Consider the following 9,473-nt stretch of genomic DNA (forward strand, 5'->3'; position numbering starts at 1 on the left):
ATTAAGTTACTAATGCTTGAATATTTGTAACAGCTCCAAAACCAAACCCATCACAGCTACTGTATGAGATTATTGTATTGAGAACCACCTGGATGCAAAGTTGCTTGCTTGAATGGATTCTGGCAGTTGTCCTCCAATGCAGCACACAAGTCCACAGATGGCACCTCATTAACTGTGTAGTTGCATGACCCAGGAGTATAATTTAAGACCATCAGAGGAACAGTGTTCTTACTCAAAAGGAAACTCAGACTGTACTTGTTTTCCATTCATAAGCAGTTCTAGCTGGAAATACACTAAAGAAAGTTTCATTTCTGGTCTGAAAGTGATACATTATCCGCTGCTGGGATTTGCAAATCAACAGCATGCAGTTGAATCAGAAAGTTAATAGATTATTTTCCTTCTGAATTTTGCTCCTTAGACATGACCATGAATATATGTGTTGATGCAAATATTTTCAGACTTTCTTCTTTCCAAATGTGGCTCAAAAAACCAAGAACCATCTTATTGAGTTGTTGCAGTGAACCTTGATATGACCCATTCATATAGCCAACTTTTAGTAATACAAATCATAAGTTGGGCATGCTTATTACTCAAAAATCTTTTTCAAATTATTTTTCTTTGCAGGAGTTTTAACCTACAGAATGTCAGCTCGCCAATGTTTTATTTTTAAAAACATAGTTTGTAAGAGTCCAATAAAAATAAAATTCCAAATAAATTGTTTAAACAAGTGCAGGCAAAAAGCAATTTAAGGACTTCCTCACGGGGGTAGGACAACATGAGCAATTCCAAAGCCAAAGGATCTGCAGGTTGACTAATAGCCTATGTCACATCACATGAAGACCCATGGCAGTAACTGACAAGCCTGAGCAGATGACATCCTTGAACAGAAGGACAAGCAACATCAAATTTGTCACAGTAAAAGGATGCCATCAAATGCTAATATATTGTGGGTTCACTCATTTTAAATTAGTTAGGAGCAGAACATTGTATTAGTCACAGAGCAGTATTTCATGCACAAAAATATCAACCAGGGACTGCAAGGAGAAAAGTAGATTCAAACAGATTGAACCATCCATGAAGTTTCAGAAGCTTACCATGAGCCCATAACAGGTTCTAAATTGCTCAGTCGTGGAAAGTATCTTCCAACATCTACCCTGTCAGCTCCCTTCAGAATCTTGCACATGTTGGTAACATTACCATAGCTCTCAGTCTTCTCAACTCCAAAGAAATGGAACCAGTTTCAGTTTCTCAAAGCAATATCAACCTATGGATCAAACTAGCGAACCTTTGAGACACTAACTGGAATATAAGCCTTTCCTTCTATAAATTGTCAAAATTGTACAGCTCATACTCCCGTCGGCTTAGAATAAAGATTGATATGCAATTAGCCTTCATAATAGCTTGCAATGCCTACATGCTAACTTGGTGGTCTTTAGGTGACTAGGCCAATTCCTTCTGAAAACTAAAATGTTAGAAATTGCACATTTTTAAAAAATCCTGCTTTAAGATCAATAATCTCACACTTCTCTCTATAATGCTCCATTTGTCACCTTTTTGACCATTCACTATTATACTATATGTTCACCTCACAGTTTGCATCCACCTACCTGTATTAAACTAACTGATACATGACTTTTGGACTCTTTGCCCAAGTTATTAACATAGATGTAAATACCAAGCCCCCACCAATAGTTCTATTGGTACTCCACTAGTCACGGCCTGCCAACTTGTAAATACCTATTCAGAAGAATAAAGTTCACTAACGTGTCTGGAGAAAAAGGAATGAGCAAAAATACTGGAGTAATACTTGGGCCTGCTGAGTCACCAGAGCCATATGTACAAGATACAGCTTGGCTATAATGCTTAAACATTATTCTCCCAGCAATGATGCCATCACCCATTCCAGTCATGTAACATTTACATTTCATCAATAATTACCGTAAGGAAATGTTAAGTTGAAAGACCAAAAGCAGTTGTGACCAGAAAATTCCAAAGTTTTTTGAAGAAAGTGAGAAACGTTGTCTGCACACAGACAAGTGAACAGAACAAAATTCGCAAATTTTGCCACAGAATTTTACTTGCAGTGTTCAACCATACGTCCAATCAACTTTAGTAAGATTTTAAGACTTTGCCAAAATATACCACATTTCTATGCAGTTCTCATCTTTGACTGCGTAAGGGAGCTACCACTACATTGTGAACACCCCAGCATCACTAACTAGACTCAAAGTAATCCCCTCTCGATCTGTAATTTGGTACAAAATGTTATATTAAAAACTTAAAATCTATTCCAAGGATGTATAAACAACTTTAAAGCTCTTGACACAAACAGCATTTGATACAATCACATGCTTTCATGCTAATTGATTTAGTGAGACAGTATTGTAATTTGTCTGCGTTCATTCAAAATATCATGAAGTGAAATATGCAACTCTTTTCTTAATTGGAACAACAATATAAGCTGATCAATATGTGACCATATATTCCCTAAGTGAAAGGTCTGTTTCTGTGCTGTATGACTACAACCCTAATGTGATAAAAAGTACACATCCAGTGACACATCTAGTACAAGCAACAGTAGCCAAGTGTCATCCTTTTTGCAGATAAGTATATCTTTATACGCCCCATAACATGATCAACCAAATAATGGACCAAAAATGATGATTGGTGACAATTAGTGGGACTTCCTTAATAGCACTACCATAAAATTTTGCATTTCGTTCAGGATGCATGCCTTGCTTAAAACGGTCAATAGCACAGGAAAATCCAGGAATTTTTCACTTGCTGTATACCAGGAACTGCACTTCAAGGCATACATCAAGCAGCAACACAAATATAAACAAAGCTAGCATGAAATCAGTCAGTGTCTGGTGCCTCAACTTTATAACAAGACATACATGGAATCTAAACTTACAAACTGTTGTATGTCTGAACACACCAACAGTTTAGTTGAGGCAAGGTGTATCCAGTATTCATGGCACATAAACCAACAGCCACTTGCAATTTCTCTCCCAAACAATTGACATTGCAGCACTATTTCAGGACAGGGTTACTGAATTTGGTTTCAAACCTCAGGCCAAAAAACTGCTGCAAGACTGACTCCACAGACCTTTTATAGTAAGCACAAATTTGCAATAATTTAAATAATGATTCAGGACTATACATGCAGCTACTATTCACTTACAAGTAACTAGGCACCTCTTAACAAAACACTTGATTTGGGCTAGATCTGTTCTCTGCTTGAGCTTGGAATGTCCAAGAGGGACCAAAAACTACATGTTACATTGTTAGCACAGTTCAAGTACAGAAATTCACATAAAAATCCATTATGCTTGTGGAGTTCAACTAATCAGAAACAGAGAATCTTGGCAGTTGTGATAAGACAAAGCTCTGGAGCAGAATTCAGTTTTCTGAGACTGACATGAAATTGTGTGTGTGTTTCTTGTTAATTTACACCAGGGGACTTAATTCCATACAGAATCCCTTAAGGCCATAACATGGCACACAAAATACATTTTTTAGGCTCAAAACGAATGCTGAAAACCAGAGGCCTAACCACGATCTGCTATCACATACACATTCGAGAAATCCTTAACAGCAGTTTTTTGAATTTACCACTGTTCAAATGTGTTATTTTAGATACAATATCTACAATCCAAAATAAAACTCAAACTTAGTTAGAAATCGGGTTCATGTTGCAAGAAGAAATAGGAATAGGAAAAATAACAGTTCTAAGTAATACACAAGCAATATCAAACAGTAAAAACAGGACAACTAAGGAGGAAAAGCTTCTTGGTGCAAAAGGAACTAACAGCATGAAAGGAATCAATAAAGTTAGAATTCAGGATATTTAGACTGCAAGGGTAGTAATGGGCTGAGGCTTCAATTGTGCTTTCGAAGCATATATTTTTGGCACGAATGCCAGATCTGGAAATTGAAGAAACAAGATTCGATTTTACATCCTTTCACAATGTATTATTGTATACAAAATTTATGGAATACAGAGAAAGTTGGAAGATAATTTTCAAAAAAGTAGCAGACAACAGTTCCTCCCAATTCTTGTGTTTATTGGCCCATCTACCTCAATGAACCCCAAGTGAAAAATCAGAATATATGAATATGAAAAAGACACATTTTAAACATTAATTTTGGGAAGCTACAGTAGACAACAATAAGTGTTTGGAGAAAAATTACTTACAATATCACATTATAAAGAATGGGAATTCATGACAAAATTTGTGACTTTAATAAATAGCACTAAATTATTTTTCCAGTTACTAACTGGGCACCACAGTTGTGGTTTTGAATTAATATCACATTTATTCACCAAGTCTTGGAAAACGGATGACAAATGTCACTAACAGAACCTCCAGCAACAGGTGGCAATGGTGAGAGAAGAAACCAAAGCAGGACTCCTGAAGCAGTTGAATTTTTATATAAAAAGGGCAGGGGGTGAAATGAGAGCACGGGGCACAGACAGTAGGGGGGGGTGGGGGGGGGGGGGGTGGTTGCGGAGAGAAATCAAGACAGAAGAGGATCAGGCTTGATGAGAGAAGGATCAGAAAAAAGGATTTCCTCAGAACAGACATACACCACAGGCTTAATTCCATGTTGATCCTGTGGTCTTCCTTGTTTAGACTTCATTTTTGTAATGGCTCGATTCCAATGGAATAAAGTATCCCTGCTTCATGATCTATGGGCCATCTGTGGGTTCAAAGGACAGGTCACATCATACTTTCTTCTCCCATACAGCAGATCTTCTTGTTCTGAGCTATAAGTGACTATTTTCAAACTACTTGGTAGATTCTGAATTAGCCTAGCAATAGAATTATTCATAAATACAACTACCACAAGGCAGTCCACAATTGTTATATATCATAAGTTCCTATGAAATCAGAGTGATTACTCCAAAAGTCAAAACGGTCCATAAAATTGGTGCCAGCTCCAGTATACATACAGACTGGGCTGGTGACATCAGCTGACATTACTCCAAGAAAAACTGAAATGTTCAGAAGAGTTGCTCATCGTGTCTAAGCCAATATTTTGAGATGACCAGTGAAGGAACAGGATGGCTACTTCCTATTCCTACTATGACTGTGACACCGATTTGAATTAGAAATGATGTATTTGCCAATTCAGTGTGTGCACCTAACCATTATAATTGTGAAGAATCATTAAGAGTTTTATTATACTACAACTGATCTAAGTAAAAAAAGTATTTTAAAACCTATAAAATGGTAAAATACAATGACATTCACAACTCCCACAAACATACATGAGCTAAATATTAAAAAAAGTTCACTGGATGTAGCTGGCTATCCAGTCTGTTCAAGTCTTTCTTGTAAAGTTCACTGTTGAGGCAGAGGTGAGTGTGAACCACAGATGACAGAAAAGGAGCTTCTCAGCTGTTGGCAGTCTTCAGCAAAACACGTCTTTGGTAAATACATACAATTACTAACTGCCATCAGAAGCTCAAATATCCATTGTTTATTCCAAAAGGCACATCTCCATCACAATCTCTGAACCAATTTCACTGAAAAGCATTATTACCTCATTGGCTGCAAAGTACTATGGGACATACAGAAGCAGTAAAATACACTAATTATACTCTCTCCCCTTCCGCTTTTTATACTGAACATGATACAAAACGTGTCTCAGTTGAATATTACCCTGGATGCCATCTCTGAAGACATTAGCACATTGTACACCTGTCAAAAGATACGTAGACTAAAACAATGCTGATTTGCTTGATTTTTTTTCCCTCTATCTGCTATGATATACTATCTGCATTTAGGTGTGTGGGTTTGTGTAAGAGCTTCATTCAGCAGATGGTCATTTGTCCAGGTACGTGGGGACCAATTCTCCTGTATGAACCTTGACAAGAAACAGAATTTAACAGTCCTGTGCAACTGTAAGGACATGAACCTCACCAAAGCCAAATCTGCGGTCAAGATAAAAATTACAATGTCAATGTCAAACAAGGTGCAAATTTTATTCACTTCAGGCTAGATGCTGAGGCATTTGGAAATTTTCAGTCTATCATCCAATTTTGCATGAAGGAGGTAACTAACATTTGTCATACATTCAGAATGTAAATACTTCTTAGTGAAGCAAGTAGAATTAACATGCGACATTGTCAAAATTACAGGCTTCGCCAGTAATCATCCACTGATTCTACGTAGGTAGTTAAGATGCAGTATATGCAAATTGGTGTCTGGAACAGAAAAGATTCCACTTCCTAAATACCCATTGTCACACAACAGTTGGAAATTGAATCATGCAGGTCAATGCCTCCAACACCAACACGATGCCTCCATCCTGTGACAGGTCACTCTTCAATTGTATTTGATGTTTCAAGGATTATCTGCTGGCTATTAAGACTAGATCAGAAATCAGTCTTTTTGGACTGGGCAATAAAGTTTAAAGATAAATTTAAAAGTGCTAACTGGAAAATTTTTTTTACTCAAAGGGTGTTTAAAAACTTGGAATAAATCTGTAACACAAGACAAGACTGCTAAATACGTGAATGTTCAAAATTCAGTTTTTGTGCGTGTCTCTCCTTTATGCACCTATTAACAAAAGGGAATTTAAGACTGACATACTTTATGCTCATGGATTATCCTCTACAAATCACAATAGTTCACTTTACGATAGTTATTCATGCATTCTTCATGAACAATGCTAGCAGTCTGACCTTCATTTAAAAAAAACAAAGAAATGTTCAGCATTTCTGTTAGTCATGCAACAACAACCAGTGAACACTTCCCCCGCAACCGAAACACATCTGTACGCATAGAAACCCAACTCCCCTATTTCCAAAACTCACTAGGGCTGGTGAGCATGATTTTCTAACTCAGTGCAAATGAAAACGAAACATATTCTTTTCACTGTTGACAACATAATCGCATACTTGCTAGAATGTAGCCTTTGTTTCACAAGTGAATGCTAGCTCATTGCAATGCAAATCATAGGCTGGTTGCTGTATTGAGATTAATTTTAAATTGTGCCTCCAAAAATCTGACTGTGGGTGTATAAAGAAGTCATAAATAAAGAGATGCAAAACTAGGCCAATGTTTTTTCCCCCCTCAAACTGGTAACTGGTACATTCACAGACAGACAATTTTAGAATGTATTTAACCAAGATACAAAATGGTTGTTTCAAGAACAGTGACACACCATACTGAAGAGATGTACTGTGATTTTAAGAGGATTTAAAAAAAACCCAAGAAATTAAGAGACTGATAGTGCAGGTTTTCACTACAGTGCCCCTGTTTTCCCAGTCAATACCTAAGTTATGCAGCTCAATATTAATTAAACATGATATTCAACCCATTTCTTTCCTTTCCCAAGGACCAGTGCACAACTTAAATTGCCTAATACCAAACAAATTTTTGCAGTATCCAATAGGAGAGAAATTGAAAAAGCAGAAGGTCTATAATTATCAACGCTGATGTTCCAGTAACTTCTGGACCAAGCTGCTTCTATCTGGCACACTGTTGCTTTTTTGGAGGCTTCAATAAAAATCAATACTTAGACAATTCCCATGCAAGAAGAGAGTCAGAGAGTCATACAGCACAGAAACAGACCCTTCAGTCCAACTAGCCCATGCCAACCAAGTTCCCCAACTAAACTAGTCCCATTTTCCTGCATTTGGCCCATATCCCTCCAAGCCTTTCCTATTCATGTACCTATCCAAATGCCTTTTAAATGTTGTAACTGTGCCTGCATCTGCCAGTTCATTCCACATGCCAACCACCAACTGCGTGAAAAAGTTTCCACTCAGGACCCTTTTAAATCTTTCTCCTTAAAAATATGCCCTCTAGTTTTGAACTCCCTTATTGTTGGGCAAAGACTTTTGCTATTCACCTTATCTACAGCCCTCACGATTTTATAAACCCCTATATGGTTACCCCTCAACCTCCTACACTCCAGGGGAGGATGTCCCAGCTCATTCTTTAACTCAAACCTTCCAGTCCCAACAACATTGCTGTAAATCTTTTCTGAACCCCCTCCAATTTACTAAAATCCAGTGGTTAGCACTGCTGCCTCAGCACCAGGGACCCAGGTTCGATTCCACCCTCGGCCGACTGTGTGGAGTTTGCACTCTCCCCCTGTCAGCGGGGTTTCCTCCAGCTGCTCTGGTTTCCTCCCACAGTCCAAAGATGTGCAGGCTAGGTGGATTGGTCATGCTAAATTGCCCATAGTATTCAGGCATGTGTAGATTAGGCGGGGACGGGTGTGGGTGGGATGCTCTTGGTGTGGACTTTTTGGGCCAAAGGGCCTGTTTCCACACTGTAGGGATTCTATGATCTACTCCAGAAGAGGCCTTACCAACATCCTATACAAACACAACATGATCTCCCAACTCCTATACTCAAACGATCTGAGCAATGAAGTCAAGCATGCTAAATGCATTCCGAATCACCCGGTCTACCTGTGATGCAACTTTCAAAGAACTATGTACTTAAACCCCTTTGAAAACACTACCAAGGACCCTACCATTAACTACACAAGTCCTGCCCTTGCTCATCTTATCAAAACGCAACACTTTACATTTATCTAAATTAAGGTCCATCTGCCACTCCTCAGCCCATTAGCCTAATTGATCAAGATCCTGTTCTACACTTCGATAACCTCCTTCACTGTCCACTATACCGCCAATTTGGTGTCATCCGCAAGCTTATGATCATGCTTCCTATATTCTCATCCAAATTGTTGAATAAATGACAAAACAGTGGACCCAGCATCGATCCCTGTGGGAACAATGGACTCCAGTCTGAAAATCAACCCTCTGTCTCCTACTGTCAAATCAATTTTGTATCCAATTGGGAAGCTCACCCCGAATCCCATTGATCTAACTTTACTAACCAGTCTACCATGTGAAACCTGGTCAAAGGCTTTACTGAAGTCCAAGTAAACAACATACCGCTCTGCCCTCATCTATCTTTTTGGTCACATCAGGTTTGTCAGACACAACTTCCCATGCACAAAGCGATTCTGACTGTCCCTAATCAGTCCTTGCCTCTCCAAATGCATGTAAATCCTATCTGTCAGAATCCCCTCCAACATCTTATCCATCACTGACATTAAGCTCACCTGTCTAGAGTTCCCAGGCTTCTCTTTACAGCCTTTGAATAAAGGTACAACATTGGTCACCTTCCAGTCCTCTGACACCTCACCTGTGGCTGTAGATGATACAAATATCTCTGCAAGGGGCCCCCACAATTTCTTCCCTAACTTCCCACAACGTCCCAGGATACACTTCATTAGGTCCCTAGATTTACCCACCTTTACACGTTTTAAGGCCTCCAGCACTTCCTCATCTGTAATGTGGATTGTTCAAGGCATCAGTATCTATTTCACCAAGCTCCCTAGCCTCCATGTCTTTCTCCACAGTAAATGCTGACACGAAAAATTAGTTTAGTATCTCTCCCATCTCTCGTGGTTCCACACATAGAAGACTGGTAGATCTT

Source organism: Rhincodon typus, chromosome 33, assembly GCF_021869965.1.
Source record: "Rhincodon typus isolate 14 chromosome 33, sRhiTyp1.1, whole genome shotgun sequence".
Lineage (NCBI taxonomy): Eukaryota > Metazoa > Chordata > Chondrichthyes > Orectolobiformes > Rhincodontidae > Rhincodon > Rhincodon typus.